Below are 13780 nucleotides of genomic sequence, written 5' to 3'. Positions count from 1 at the left end.
AACAATGCAGGGATCCACTGTGTTGGGCCGGAGTGTAACACACTTGTCCGGATGACCTCCGAGAATCACCTGATACTTCAGAATGTTCACCTGAAGGACTCCGGCTTGTACCTGGACCAAAAGCACCACCAAGATGCTGAATGTAAAGGAGCCTAAAAAGGGACATTGTGTCTCTGAGGAGTTCTCGGGACTTTTGTTGCCTGTGCCACTTGCACCTGGAGATTCTCTAGTTCAGACTCTAGAAGTTGGCAGTCTTGAGCTGTTGAATCTAAACACCCTCCTGCCTAAGTTCGGTACAATGTCGGCCAGAGCTGCCGATAACCATCTAGATACGGGATCTTAGAACCCTTTCCTCTCCTTAGAAGGGTTGTCACTACAGATATTCTTGTAAAGACCATCCCCAGACCAACGCAAGAGCTGGATACTGGAAATGTCTAAACTTCCCCTCCATATACAGGGCTACCCTGGGGAATTTCTGAACCCTGACGCATATCAGGACATGAGAACTACATTCTTCAGATCTACCACTGCCATGTGACACCAGGAATTCAATGTTTCCCTGTGGATATCACTGACTCCATTTGAAGCTCTCTAAGCATTGAGAGTTTTCAGGTTTATTATTGTGCGAACCTTTGGAACGGAATCTGAGGCTAGAGTACAAAAAGGGTTCGGGTCCATTGGTTTGAGGATATCCTCACTTAGGACAGAAGAAAAAAATGAGAAAGTTTCCTCCCCGGACCCAGGGGGAAGAGTCACTGGGGGGACCCTCTGCGTATCCTTAAGGCCTCTTAAACATAAATGTGGCGCTTCCCTTGATTTCCTTCAGTCCGACCAACAAGGCTGATCTTCAGGTGTTTCAGCCAAAAACTCTTTCCCAAAGGTCTACTGAAGGCTGGACTTGACGTGTACAGAACCCTTCCTTCTGTCGCCTGCTGCTCCTAAAAGATCATCCAGGACTGGGCCGAACAGAAATTGCCCTGGTCATTGGATAGGAAAAATCACAGGGGTGAACACACCATTTCATTGTTGCGCCGCCCAGGCACCTGTTATTAATACCAGCAGTAGCAACGCAGCCACAGTAGCCACTGCAAAGTCTTGATCTTGTCTGGATATCCCCCCGCCAGCACTTCAGCCAGAGGACCCTTCTGGCTGCGCCAGATAAGGCTGCGGATTTAGCCGACAGCCTGGGTGAGACTGCAAATGTGTCTGTAAGGAACGCTGCTACCCCACGTAAGAAAAGGAGATGAAGATACAATAATCTCTTCTTCTTTAAGCTGATCCCTAAGTTGGTCAGACCATACCGCCATCTTGATGTGCAGCTAGCTGCAATGGCTGATCATAGTACCCTAGCTGAGGGTTTCTAGACTTTTTTTTTTTTTTTGGGGGGGGGGGGGGGGCTTTTTCAGCATGAGTGTCCATAGTGGACCTGACTGTTTTTACTGGCTGCCCCGAATTTTTGATCATAAGCATTGATGACCTAAAAGGGAACGGATTCTGAAGATTCGTCCTCCCCCCTGGGAACCGTTTGAGTCCCCGGAACCAGGTCTGCATTTCATAAGGCTATGACTCAAGTAGATAGGGATCCTAGTGAATCCCAGACCACAGCCCTAATCATGGACCTCAGGACCGAGGTAAACTTCGGGCTTAATCTGAGTCTGTTGAACACAGCTCTGGCCAAGCTCTATAGACCAGGTACTAGACAGCTCCCGTTTACAGAGAGCGCATTCCCTGTCTCTAGTTTTTACAGGTGCATTTCTGGGTCTATCCTGAACCTGAAGGAACCAGATAAAAAGACCTCTGTACAAAGGGAACTTACACGAAGAGCACTTAACACTCAGATGCCAAAAAAACAAAGAGGTGAAACAGGGTTGGAAGGAGGAGTGATGTCATCAGACAAGTCCCTCTGAAGGCTTTCCAGAAGTCTGGTCTATTGGATTTCAGACTCTGCTGGCTGGACAAGGTGTCCCTCCTTCCCAAGCGTATCTCACCAGAGTCAGAACACTGCTCCCCCGTCTGCGCTGAGGCCTGCTTTCCTGCTGCCTCTTCTGAGTGACAGCCTATGGCTGTGGTGGTAACAGCGGAGGCTGCTGCTGCTCCTCATCTATTCTGCTGGAGGGCTAAGCAGGAGCATACCGATCTGCTCCATGGTTGCTGTGGTGTAAACACTCTCCGGGCACCCATAGTCCCGGCCCTTCCGGGAAATGTCAGAAGCGCGTCATCCTTCTTGCGCATGTGCAGATGATCACCTGTGTGGTGGCCGTCCATTCACAAGATGGCGCCACACTACATGCCACCGCCGCGAAAATACAGATCCGGACAGCCACGCTGGATCGTACCCGTTACCTCATGCCCCACGGACTGACCGGGTAAGATGGTGGTCGCCACACACTGCTGTTGCGTTTCGGCATCACTAACCATAGACAAAACCCCCGTGGGCTGTTGTGGTGTGTCCTAATCCCTGATATCCGGCAGGACCACCACCAATCCTCCTCCCGTGGGGAGTCCTGAAGCAGGAGGATAGCGACGCTCACATGCACGGCCCCCATGGGTCTGCTGTGGCTATTCCCTCAGCAGCTCAACCAGCCGTGGCAGGACTCGTGCAGCTGCCAGTATCGACTGGCCAGGGCTGGAATGCTTTTCACAGTCTGCGGCCGCGAGGACGCTGCAGCAAGTAATTGCAGCTTACCTGCTCCTTGCCGCCCGTTCCCAGGCCGACTTTACTAGGGGAGGGGGGGCTACCCGCGCTCAGACAGGACCCCCGTTGGTCTGCTGCGGAGCCACAGCACTGCGGCCGACCGGCCCTTACCTGGTCCCCGTAGGCTCCACACCACTTCCGTGCCTCGCCGCCCGACATCAGCCCCCCGGGCCTGCCACGGCGGCACTGGAGGAGGGTGTTCTGCTCGCAGGTCGGACCCCCGTGGGTCTGCTGCGGCGTCTCCACAGCACCTCGGCCGGTCGCAGCAGGACCCGTGCCCTGCCAGAGCCCGCCGGCCAGGGCTGGAATCCTTATCTTCGGCCCACCAGGACCATCCTGAATCTTCCTGGAGGCTCCCTGTTCAAGGACAGGAAACCAACTGATGTGGGGAGAGGTGCCGCCCCTTTTTAATCCTGGAGGTTTCCTGTCCTTGAAGGGCGGATCCCCTCTCTCTCGTGGTGCTGTCATGGGTGCTGGAAAAAGAAGTGACATGCACTTGTTTTTGCTGCGGGATTTCCGCAGCAAAACATGCAGCTGTCAAATTCTGCCTAGTGCGCACAGGATTTTTTTTCTCCATAGGATTTGCTGGTGATTCACTGCAGAGATGTTATGAACATTTTCTGCAGCGAAACATGCAGCAAATCCGCGGAAAATCCGCGGCAAAATCCGGTAAGTGCGCACATAGCCTAAGGCTGCTTTCACACATCCGGCTTGAGCTGTGCGGCTCAATCCGGCTGTGCAAGCTATGCAACGGATGCGGTGAACACACCGCATCCTTTGCATAAGTTTTTCCTTTGCGGCCAGTCCGGTTTTTGCCGCTTGCGGCATGCTACTGGGCATGCGCAGTGGCAAAAACCGCATGCGGCGGCCGGATGCGGTTATTGCCGCATCGCGCCGCATCCGGCCGCCATAGGCATCCATTGAAAAATGCGCCGCATCGGCCGAATGCGGCGCGATGCGGGTTTTTTTGCCGCACAAAAAACGTGCCAGGCAACGTTCCATCCGGCCGCCGCATCGGCTAAATCTGCCGCATGCGGCAAAAACCGGATGGAACGCAAGGCCTTGAGGCACAATGCGGCACTAATTATAGTCTATGCAGAAAAAAACGCAACCGGCAGCAAAAAAAAACGGTTGCGATTTTCCTGCAAAGTGCCGGATTGTGCCGCATTGCAGAAACCGGAGGTGTGAAAGCAGCCTAATGGGACCAGATACTAAGATACAGACATTGTATATAAGGGCTCAGAGGTGGCCGCAGCTATAGGGGGCAAACCTGGGGGCAGCTTCAGCTTAACACAGGCCATCTCCTAATATAAAACTATAGGGGTGTATATATATATATATTCTCATCCATATATACATACACCTATTTATACATATATATCTATATATAACCAAAAGCGTTAATAAATCTCCCCTAACACTCCTGATATACATATATATACACACAGGGCCAGATTAAGGTTGGTGGGGGCCCCTGGGCAGAAAATCTGGTGGGGGCCCAATAACGTTAACAATTTTAGCCGTAACAGTAGAGCACGCACTGTAGCATTTAGATATAAATACTGCACCTCAGTCTCACATTCCCCCTTCTCAGCATACTGTGCCCTCCATACTGTGCCCTCACACTGGCCACCATGCTGCCCCTTATCTATACTGCTTATCTCCTTCACTATCCAGTCACTATACTGCACCTCAGTCTCACATTCCCCCTCCTCAGCCTACGGTGCCCTCCATACTGTGCCCTCACACTGGCCACCATGCCGCCCCTTATCTATACTGCTTATCTCTTTCACTATCCAGTCACTATACTGTACCTCAGTCTCACATTCCCCCTCCTCAGCATACTGTACCCTCACACTGGCCACCTTGGTGCCCCTTCTCTATACTGCACCTCAGTCTCACATTCCCCCTCCTCAGCATACTGTGCCCTCCATACTGTGCCTTCACACTGGCCACCTTGCTGCCCCTTATCTATACTGCCTATGTCCTTCACTATCCAGTCACTATACTGTACCTCAGTCTCACATTCCCCCTCCTCAGCATACTGTGCCCTCACACTGGCCACCATGCTGCCCCTTCTCTATACTGTCTATCTCCTTCACTATACAGTCACTATACTGTACCTCCATCTCACATTCCCTCTCCTCAGCATACTGTGCCCTCCATACTGTGCCCTCACACTGGCCACCATGCTGCCCCTTCTCTATACTGCTTATCCCCCACTACTACCCAGTCTCCATTCTATTCCCCTCACACTTTTCTTTCCCAATACTGTCTACTTACAATTTTCTCCCACCATACTGCTGCCTCACACTTTCCAATGGTGGCCCCCTGATTGCTGTGCAGGGGCAAATATGCCGCATGCCCCCCAAAGGTACGCCCCTCTACAGTGTACAGGAGAATACATGACTGGTATGCGCAGGGCCGGCTCCAGGTTTTTGTGGGCCCTGGGTGACAGAGTCTCAGTGGGCCCCATCCACACATAGACATGCACAGATACATTCACATACAGGCATACATACACATATATATTTAAAGAGAAATTCACAAAAACACATATAAATAGACATAAAGACACATCATACATGAACACACAGACACATTTTTATATTTATTGTTAATATTGGGAAGCCAGCAACAGTCTCATTCACCTCCCCGCTTGTCTCCATCCAACTCCTCCTGGGCATGTGTCTGTGCCACGCTGATTGGTGGCAGTCACTAACAGACATGGCCGCACATAGAGCACACTAACACCGATGTATATACACATCACAAGAGGGGCTGGGGACATACACATTACTTGGGGGCATAAATATTACTAAGGAAAGGGGTATGGAGCAATGGGGGGCATACAGCTCTAGAGGGGGGCAGTGGCTCTGAGGTGGGGGGACAAACAGCTCTGAGGTGGGGGGGTGACATGCAGCTCTTGGGGTATACAACTCTGGGGTGGAAGGGGCATACAACTCTGGGGGTATAGTATTATGCAGCCTCAATATTCCTCCATATAGTATTATGCAGCCCCGATATGGCATTATGCAGCCCCGATATGGCATTATGCAGCCCCGATTTTGCACTATGCAGCCCCCATATGGCACTATGCAGCCCCCATATGGCACTATGCAGCCCCCATATTACAATAAGCAGTCCTCATATAGTACAATGCAGACCCATATAGCAGTAGGCACCCTCATGTAGTATACAGCCCCCATATAGCACAATGCAGACCCATATAGCATTAGGCACCCTCATGTAGTACACAGCCCCTATATAGCACAGTGCAGACCCAGATAGCATTAGGTATCCTCACGTAGTACACAGCCCCTATATAGCACAGTGCAGAGCCAATAGCATTAGGCATCCTCACATAGTACACAGCCCCTATATAGCACAGAGCAGACCAGATAATATTAAGCACCTTCACATAGTACACAGCCCCTATATAGCACAGTGCAGACCCTGATAGCATTAGGCATCCTCATGTATTATACAGCCCCTATATAGCACAATGCAGAGCCAGATAGCATTAGGCATCCTCATGTATTATACAGCCCCTATATAGCACAGTGCAGAGCCAGTTAGCATTAGGCACCCTCATGTAGTATACAGCCAGTATATAGCACAGTGCAGAGAACCAGATAGCAATAGGCATCCTCATGTAGTGTACAGCCGCCATATCATTTAATGTACCCCCATGGTCGTCTGGCCACAGTGATTGTACATACTTCTCCTCGTTCCCCCGCTGCTCCGGTCTCCTCGGCGCGTCCATTGCTGTCGTTCGACCTATCAACAGGCGCGCAGTGATGACGTCACCGAGCTCCGCTGCAGAGCTGTCAGAGTGCCAACAGAGACAGTGAGGAGAATCATGAGAGAGAGCCGCCCAATCTCATCATTGCTCTCAATTGTATCGGCAACTGCGATGCCGATACAATTGAAAGTGCGATCCTCGGCGGGGGGGGAGGCTGGTGACAGCGCTGGCACCGGGCCCCCTGACTAGCGGTACGCCACTCCTGCCACCGCAATTGGGCACCCCGGCAGCTCAGGGCCCCGGCATTTGACCGGGTTTACTGTGATACAGACACCAGATGTTATACAATATACACATTATATGCCATCTGATGTGTGTACACAGTATATCACACTGCTCTGTACACTGGATGTGGTATATAATGTACACAGTATATCACACTGCTCTGTACACTGGATGTGGTATACCATGTACACAGTATATCACACTACTCTGTACACTGGATGTGGTATATAATGTACACAGTATATCACACTGCTCTGTACACTGGATGTGCTATATAATGTACACAGTATATCACACTGCTCTGTACACTGGATGTGATATACCATGTACACAGTATATCACACTGCTCTGTACACTGGATGTGGTATATAATGTACACAGTATATCACACTGCTCTGTACACTGGATGTGGTATATAATGTACACAATATATCACACTGCTCTGTACACTGGATGTGGTATATAATGTACACAGTATATCACACTGCTCTGTACACTGGATGTGGTATATAATGTACACAGTATATCACACTGCTCGGTACACTGGATGTGGTATATAATGTACACAGTATATCACACTACTCTGTACACTGGATGTGATATACCATGTACACAGTATATCACACTGCTCTGTACACTGGATGTGGTATATAATGTACACAGTATATCACACTGCTCTGTACACTGGATGTGGTATATAATGTACACAATATATCACACTGCTCTGTACACTGGATGTGGTATATAATGTACACAGTATATCACACTGCTCTGTACACTGGATGTGGTATACCATGTACACAGTATATCACACTACTCTGTACACTGGATGTGGTATATAATGTACACAGTATATCACACTGCTCTGTACACTGGATGTGGTATATAATGTACGCAGTATATCACACTGCTCTGTACACTGGATGTGATATACCATGTACACAGTATATCACACTGCTCTGTACACTGGATGTGGTATATAATGTACACAATATATCACACTGCTCTGTACACTGGATGTGATATACCATGTACACAGTATATCACACTGCTCTGTACACTGGATGTGGTATACCATGTACACAGTATATCACACTGCTCTGTACACTGGATGTGGTATATAATGTACACAATATATCACACTGCTCTGTACACTGGATGTGGTATATAATGTACACAGTATATCACACTGCTCTGTACACTGGATGTGGTATACCACGTACACAGTATATCACACTACTCTGTACACTGGATGTGGTATATAATGTACACAGTATATCACACTGCTCTGTACACTGGATGTGGTATATAATGTACGCAGTATATCACACTGCTCTGTACACTGGATGTGATATACCATGTACACAGTATATCACACTGCTCTGTACACTGGATGTGGTATATAATGTACACAATATATCACACTGCTCTGTACACTGGATGTGATATACCATGTACACAGTATATCACACTGCTCTGTACACTGGATGTGGTATACCATGTACACAGTATATCACACTGCTCTGTACACTGGATGTGATATACCATGTACACAGTATATCACACTACTCCGTACACTGGATGTGATATACCATGTACACAGTATATCACACTGCTCTGTACACTGGATGTGGTATATAATGTACACAATATATCACACTGCTCTGTACACTGGATGTGATATACCATGTACACAGTATATCACACTGCTCTGTACACTGGATGTGGTATATAATGTACACAGTATATCACACTGCTCTGTACACTGGATGTGGTATATAATGTACACAGTATATCACACTGCTGTGTACACTGGATGTGGTATACCATGTACACAGTATATCACACTGCTCTGTACACTGGATGTGGTATATAATGTACACAATATATCACACTGCTCTGTACACTGGATGTGGTATATAATGTACACAGTATATCACACTACTCTGTACACTGGATGTGATATACCATGTACACAGTATATCACACTGCTCTGTACACTGGATGTGGTTTATAATGTACACAGTATATCACACTGCTCTGTACACTGGATGTGGTATATAATGTACACAGTATATCACACTGCTCTGTACACTGGATGTGGTATACCATGTACACAGTATATCACACTGCTCTGTACACTGGATGTGGTATATAATGTACACAATATATCACACTGCTCTGTACACTGGATGTGGTATATAATGTACACAGTATATCACACTGCTCTGTACACTGGATGTGGTATACCATGTACACAGTATATCACACTACTCTGTACACTGGATGTGGTATATAATGTACACAGTATATCACACTGCTCTGTACACTGGATGTGGTATATAATGTACGCAGTATATCACACTGCTCTGTACACTGGATGTGATATACCATGTACACAGTATATCACACTGCTCTGTACACTGGATGTGGTATATAATGTACACAATATATCACACTGCTCTGTACACTGGATGTGATATACCATGTACACAGTATATCACACTGCTCTGTACACTGGATGTGGTATACCATGTACACAGTATATCACACTGCTCTGTACACTGGATGTGGTATATAATGTACACAATATATCACACTGCTCTGTACACTGGATGTGGTATATAATGTACACAGTATATCACACTGCTCTGTACACTGGATGTGGTATACCACGTACACAGTATATCACACTACTCTGTACACTGGATGTGGTATATAATGTACACAGTATATCACACTGCTCTGTACACTGGATGTGGTATATAATGTACGCAGTATATCACACTGCTCTGTACACTGGATGTGATATACCATGTACACAGTATATCACACTGCTCTGTACACTGGATGTGGTATATAATGTACACAATATATCACACTGCTCTGTACACTGGATGTGATATACCATGTACACAGTATATCACACTGCTCTGTACACTGGATGTGGTATACCATGTACACAGTATATCACACTGCTCTGTACACTGGATGTGATATACCATGTACACAGTATATCACACTACTCCGTACACTGGATGTGATATACCATGTACACAGTATATCACACTGCTCTGTACACTGGATGTGGTATATAATGTACACAATATATCACACTGCTCTGTACACTGGATGTGATATACCATGTACACAGTATATCACACTGCTCTGTACACTGGATGTGGTATATAATGTACACAGTATATCACACTGCTCTGTACACTGGATGTGGTATATAATGTACACAGTATATCACACTGCTGTGTACACTGGATGTGGTATACCATGTACACAGTATATCACACTGCTCTGTACACTGGATGTGGTATATAATGTACACAATATATCACACTGCTCTGTACACTGGATGTGGTATATAATGTACACAGTATATCACACTACTCTGTACACTGGATGTGATATACCATGTACACAGTATATCACACTGCTCTGTACACTGGATGTGGTTTATAATGTACACAGTATATCACACTGCTCTGTACACTGGATGTGGTATATAATGTACACAGTATATCACACTGCTCTGTACACTGGATGTGGTATACCATGTACACAGTATATCACACTGCTCTGTACACTGGATGTGGTATATAATGTACACAATATATCACACTGCTCTGTACACTGGATGTGGTATATAATGTACACAGTATATCACACTGCTCTGTACACTGGATGTGGTATACCATGTACACAGTATATCACACTACTCTGTACACTGGATGTGGTATATAATGTACACAGTATATCACACTGCTCTGTACACTGGATGTGGTATATAATGTACACAGTATATCACACTGCTCTGTACACTGGATGTGATATACCATGTACACAGTATATCACACTGCTCTGTACACTGGATGTGGTATATAATGTACATAGTATACCACACTGCTCTGTACACTGGATGTGATACACCATGTACACAGTATATCACACTACTCTGTACACTGGATGTGATATACCATGTACACAGTATATCACACTACTCCGTACACTGGATGTGATATACCACGTACACAGTATATCACACTACTCTGTACACTGGATGTGATATACCATGTACACAGTATATCACACTACTCTGTACACTGGATGTGGTATACAATGTACACAGTATATCACACTACTCTGTACACTGGATGTGATATACCATGTACACAGTATATCACACTGCTCTGTACACTGGATGTGATATATAATGTACACAGTATATCACACTACTCCGTACACTGGATGTGATATACCATGTACACAGTATATCACACTGCTCTGTACACTGGATGTGATATATAATGTACACAGTATATCACAGTACTCCGTACACTGGATGTGGTATATACACAGATATACAATGCCCTGCACTGATCACACCTGGGCCTACAGGACCTCACATATTCTATATGTAATATGGGCCATATAGTGTAATGTGTGCTGCAGGCTCAGATGTGATCAGTGCAGGATCTGTGTAGTGATGTCTCTGCTGAAGATCAGTGTGAGTTATTGCAGGGGAGGGATGAGGCCGATGACCCGGCACTGACAGCCCGACCTGATCTGCAGCAGCTCACACTCCTGCAATAACTCACACTGGTCCTGCCGGCAGAGCTGCCGCTGACACTATGAAATCCCGTCCTGCTCCCTCCTCACTGCAGCCTCCTGCCCGGCACCATGATGGATGACGTCACTCACCATCATCTACCGAGGCCTCTGCTCCGGTCCTCCCACAAGCTCCTGTACGGCACGAAGAAGCAGCAGCCATCGCGCGGTGACGTCATCCTTGCAGACTCAGCCCACACAGCGTGCAGTGGGCGTGTCTGCAGCACAGTGACAGCCGGATTGAAATTCTTTAACGGTACAGTGTGGTCCTGAACCTTAATAAAATGGCGCCCACACTGATGATGGTGGGGGCCCCCTCAGAAGCTCTTGTGGTGGGGGCCCCTGGGCTGAAGCCCCGCCTATAATCCGGCCCTGTATACACACACACAGTATATACATATATATTTATATGTGTGTGTGGTAATGGAGAGTACAATTTATACTAATGCCCGGTTATAGCAGACACCATGTAATTACAGACTGGCTAGTGGCTGCCCTCAGACACCGTCGTCCCTTACCTCACAGGCCGGGATCCGTCTCCTCTCTCCGCCGCGTTTTTACCTCAGGGTCAGTATATAAGCGGAGGCGGGGTCACGTGGTCGCAGAGCGCGGGAAGCCTCTCCAAGCTGCGGGTCTCATGTAGTGGGCGGGGTCAGTCATTTGAACGTTCAAGCGGCAAATGAGAAGCTGTCGATCAGAGATCCCTCCGCGCAGTCCCGGGTAGCCCCGCCCATGAAGGTCAATTGTGTGGAATGGCCGCTGGTCCCGCCCCTCCCCGGCTGCTGGCTCCAGTAATGGCGGCGGGTGCAGTGTGAGGTAAATCTCCCCGTGTCGCTGATCTCAGGCTCCTCAGTTACACAATGATTCCCATCTGTGTGAGGTAAATGGTGTTATGTGAGATGTGACATTTCCTCACAGAAGACGCTTTACCTCACACAGATGAGAAGAAGGCTTTAATGTGAGGAGAAATAGGACATTTATTATGGTGCTCACTTTATAAACACATTCACTCAGTAGCGATCAATCAGTGGCCGCAGCAATGATCAATCAGTGGCCGCAGCAGTGATTAATCAGTGGCTGCAGCAGTGATCAATCAGTGACCTCAGCAGTGATCAATCAGTGACCCCAGCAGTGATCAATCAGAGGCCACAGCAGCGATCAATCAATGGCCACAGCAGCAATCAATCAGCGGCCGCAGCAATGATCAATCAATGGCCACAGCAGCAATCAATCAGTGGCCGCAGCAATGATCAATCAGTGGCCGCAGCAGTGATCAATCAGTGGCCACAGCAGCGATCAATCAATGGCCGCAGCAGCAATCAGTGGCCACAGCAGTGATCAACCAAAGGCAGCAGTGACCAATCAGTGGCAGCGGCAAAGATCAATCAATGGCAGCAGTGCTCAATCAGTGGCCGCAGCAGTGATCAATCAGTGGCCGCAGCAGTGATCAATCAGTGGCTGCAGCAGTGATCAATCAGTGGCCCCAGCAGTGATCAATCAGTGGCCCCAGCAGTGATCAATCAGTGGCCCCAGCAGTGATCAGTGTCCACAGCAGTGATCAATCAGTGGCCCCAGCAGTGATCAATCAGTGGCCCCAGCAGTGAGCAATCAGTGGCCCCAGCAGTGATCAATCAGTGGGCGCATGGGTGATCAATCAGTGGCCCCAGCAGTGATCAATCAGTGGCTGCAGCAGTGATCAGAGGCCACAGCAGTGATTCATCAGAGGCCACAGCAGCGATCAATCAATGGCCGCAGCAGCGATCAGTGGCCACAGTAGTGATCAACCAAAGGCAGTAGTGATCAATTAGTGGCCTCAGCAGTGATCAATCAGTGGCAGCAGTGATCAATCAGTGGCCGCAGCAGTGATCAATCATTGGCCACAGCAGCGATCAATCAATGGCCGCAGCAGCAATCAATCAGTGGCCACAGCAGTGATCAACCAAAGGCAGCAGTGATCAATCAGTGGCCTCAGCAGTGATCAATCCGTGGCAGCAGCAAAGATCAATCAATGGCATCAATGATCAATCAGTGGCCGCAGCAGTGATCAATCAGTGGCTGCAGCAATGATCAATCAGTGGCAACAGCAATGATCAATCAGTGGCAGCAGCAATGATCAATCAGTGGCAGCAGCAATGATCAATCAGTGGCCTCAGCAGTGATCAATCCGTGGCAGCGGCAAAGATCAATCAATGGCAGCAGTGCTCAATCAGTGGCCGCAGCAGTGATCAATCAGTGGCTGCAGCAGTGATCAATCAGTGGCCCCAGCAGTGATCAATCAGTGGTCCCAGCAGTGAGCAATCAGTGGCCCCAGCAGTGATTAATCAGTGGCTGCAGCAGTGATCAGAGGCCGCAGCAGTGATTAATCAGAGGCCACAGCAGCGATCAATCAATGGCCGCAGCAGCGATCAGTGGCCACAGTAGTGATCAACCAAAGG

The 13780-nt window shown here is 48.1% G+C and overlaps 1 protein-coding gene across 2 annotated transcripts in view; it reads right to left on the bottom strand.

Annotated features, from left to right (window-relative positions):
* The window catches only part of LOC142246489 (E3 ubiquitin/ISG15 ligase TRIM25-like), a 49050-nt gene extending 37109 nt beyond the window's left edge, over positions 1-11941 (bottom strand). The window contains exon 1 of one of the 2 annotated variants that reach the window (XM_075319552.1): positions 11864-11941. The gene's annotated coding sequence lies outside the window, so the exon portion shown is untranslated. Of the gene's footprint in view, positions 1-11438; positions 11507-11863 lie in introns of those variants that run through there. The other variant, XM_075319553.1, reaches the window with a different exon arrangement.
* Positions 11942-13780: the final 1839 nt, after the last annotated feature.

The sequence above is a fragment of the Anomaloglossus baeobatrachus genome, chromosome 7 (assembly GCF_048569485.1).
Source record: "Anomaloglossus baeobatrachus isolate aAnoBae1 chromosome 7, aAnoBae1.hap1, whole genome shotgun sequence".
Lineage (NCBI taxonomy): Eukaryota > Metazoa > Chordata > Amphibia > Anura > Aromobatidae > Anomaloglossus > Anomaloglossus baeobatrachus.
Note: the sequence above shows the minus strand (reverse complement) of the source record. Positions and strands in the feature narration are given on the sequence as shown.